This window comes from Octopus bimaculoides, chromosome 21, assembly GCF_001194135.2.
Source record: "Octopus bimaculoides isolate UCB-OBI-ISO-001 chromosome 21, ASM119413v2, whole genome shotgun sequence".
NCBI classification, from domain to species: domain Eukaryota; kingdom Metazoa; phylum Mollusca; class Cephalopoda; order Octopoda; family Octopodidae; genus Octopus; species Octopus bimaculoides.
The window spans coordinates 19,753,318-19,756,267 of NC_069001.1; the positions used below are offsets into that span (position 1 = coordinate 19,753,318).

Sequence of the window (2,950 nt, forward strand, 5' to 3'; positions counted from 1 at the left end):
ATACAATATCCTGTGAGTATTTAAAATTCCCTTCAAAATAAGTTAAGAAAGGACGCTGAGGAAGGACGCCGGCAAGAAAACGTGCTAAGGAATTTTCGGTGCATAACTGTGTTAAACACAGAGTTTAAGTCTTTGGTCAGGTTGTTAGCGAAAAGGTTAGCGATCAGTTAGTTGACATCCGCGACAACTGGACGTCAATTTCACGAGCAGGATGTCCCGTTCCGTTGATCAAACCAACTGGAAACATTGCCGGAACTGATGGAGTGCTAGTTAAGGTTATGTTTAAATAAAAAATTGGGGCACCGAAAATATTTAAATTTGTATACATTTTGTAGAATCATCGAAATCGCATATGTTTAAAACATTGAAATCTAATATGATCAACTTAAAAAAACTTTTTCAAAAATAGTCTTAAACTATTACGGAGATGTACTTGCATAGCAAGTGAACTGATCTGAGATCGTGTGCTGGAACGAAAACAATTGCAGTGTGGAAGGTGTTTATAAGTCATTTAAGAAATACAAAATAACCGTTAGATTCACTTCAAATATTATAACACCTTCCAAGCTGCAATTGTAGTCTTAAACTATGCTGATAATTAATAGCATGTAGGGTCACTGTATTTTGTTAGGCAACCATAATATACTACCTAGGATATTAAAGACTTAAAAGTAAATACTATATCCTACCTGTGCAATTCAATCACTTTTTAAAAAGTTATCTCTACAGATTTTCTATAGAAATTTGAGCCAGTACTGAAATTGACAACGTTTTGTATTCGAATACATCTTTGTAAACGATGGGATCAAAAATAGAAAAAGATGTATATGCATATTTCAGGAATTATTGCTTCTTCTTCAGCACCACACCCAACTCATTAACTATTAACAAACACAATGCCTGGATGGTTAATGGGTTGGATGTGGTGTTGAAAAAAGAGCAATAACTCCTGCTAGGTGCATATACATTCATTACTTATTAGAACCAGCACTGAACGTATACGCATATTCGTATACTAATACGCCTATGCAAATACTCGTATTAGTATACGAATATTCGTATACGAAAGACCTTAATCTTCAATGCTGGTTCTAATTTCTATAGAAAATCTTTAGAGATGACTTTAAAAAGTGAAATTGTTCTTTTACTTGTTTCAGTCATTTAACTGTGGCCATGCTGGAGCACCACCTCAAAGGGTATTTTAGTCGAAAAAATCGACTCCAGAACTTATTCTTTCTAAGCCTAGTACTTAGTCCATCGATCACTTATGCTGAACCGCTAGATTACGGATATGTAAACACCAACATCGGTTGTCAAGCGATGGTGGGGGAAAACACAAAGACACACACACGCACACATACACACACACACACATACACACACACACACACACACACACACACACACACACACACACACACACACACACACACACACACACACACACACACACACAAATATATATACACATATATACATATACGACGGACTTCTTTCAGTTTCCATTTATCAAATCCACTCACAAGATTTTGGTCGGCCCAAGGCTATAGTAGAAAACACTTGCCTAAATGGTACTGAATCTGGAACCATGGTGATCAAGTTTTTAGGAGATTTACTATAATTTAAATTACTTCGCGATGTTACCATTTATTCCTCAAGTCTTCAAGCTAGGCAACGCCAGGTATTCCAGCTCGTTAAATAATATATGGAACTCGTACCAAACGTACTGAATGTCAGTTTTTCGTTCCCCCACTCACTCGTACACACACACACACACACGCACACACACACACACACACACAAGCACACATACACACACATATAGAAATGCGCATACATCCATCTACACAAAAACATGCTTACATACAAACAAATGATTACATTACACATACATATATACCGCTATGATTGACCGCTAGCTCCAAAAGTTTTTTTTAATTCTCTCTCTGTTTATTTCACCCTGTTCCTTTCTGTTGAAGAGCGTAGGCTCGAAACGTAAAATACTTTCTCACCTTCTCGAGCATTAAACTAATACACCTATTTGTTGTTTATACACCTATCGTCGTCTTTTGCTTTTCTGAAAATTTCAACTATATATACATATATATACGCATAAATGTACACATACGTCTATCTATCTATCTATCTATCTATCTATCTATCTATATCAACACGACATGCCCCTGCCCCCTTCCGATTCCTCAGAACTTTCGTCGGAAGACGAAAGTAATGAGGAATGGCAAATAGCCCAAAAAGGAAGGAGGAAGAGGAGCAAAAAAAGAAAAGCAAACACCAACAAAGCAGGGAGATACACAACTCCCGAAAACACTCCAGACACCAACACAAGCACACACAACAACAACACAAGCAACAAAACCCCAAAAGTAAACACACACACTGCTCACTGCCATCAACACAAAAAACTCAGAGTTGATGGAATACATCAACACAAAAACAAACATAAACGAAGACATAAAAACCAGCAACCACCCGTACACAACACCGCCAGAACACATCAAAATACTACACATAACACCGACCCTGCACCACACGCAAAAAATCCATTTTTCCCAAGGCAGTTGGCAAATGCCAAAAATACCTGGCGAAATAACTGTACAGTGATCTCCTCGAAGAAAACCCGAAGGAGGAGACACACACACAAAAAAACTCTCGAACGGTAAGTGACTCTCTGTTCCTGTCTTTAGAACCTAAATACTCACATCAGGATTATGCTCAAGATTGGTTGTGTAAATGCGCGTGGCTTGGGGTCCCCTTGGAAACAAGGGCTACTACACGACATAAAGTTACATAAACTAGAAATCATAGCCATAAGCGAGACCAGACTCCATGATCCGCGGGCCCTAATGTCCATGTTTGGAAGACAGTTTAACATTTGTTTTTCTCCCTGTCTGCCGAGAATGGGCGGTAGTGGCACGGCGGTACTCTTTCG

The 2,950-nt window shown here is 38.4% G+C and overlaps 1 protein-coding gene across 1 annotated transcript in view; it reads right to left on the reverse strand.

Annotated features, from left to right (window-relative positions):
• The window catches only part of LOC106884493 (U3 small nucleolar RNA-associated protein 14 homolog A), a 283,035-nt gene extending 282,123 nt beyond the window's left edge, over positions 1 to 912 (reverse strand). Inside the window, exon 1 of the mRNA XM_052975329.1 lies at positions 901 to 912. The gene's annotated coding sequence lies outside the window, so the exon portion shown is untranslated. The remainder of the gene's footprint in view (positions 1 to 900) is intronic.
• Between the last annotated feature and the right edge of the window lie 2,038 nt (positions 913 to 2,950).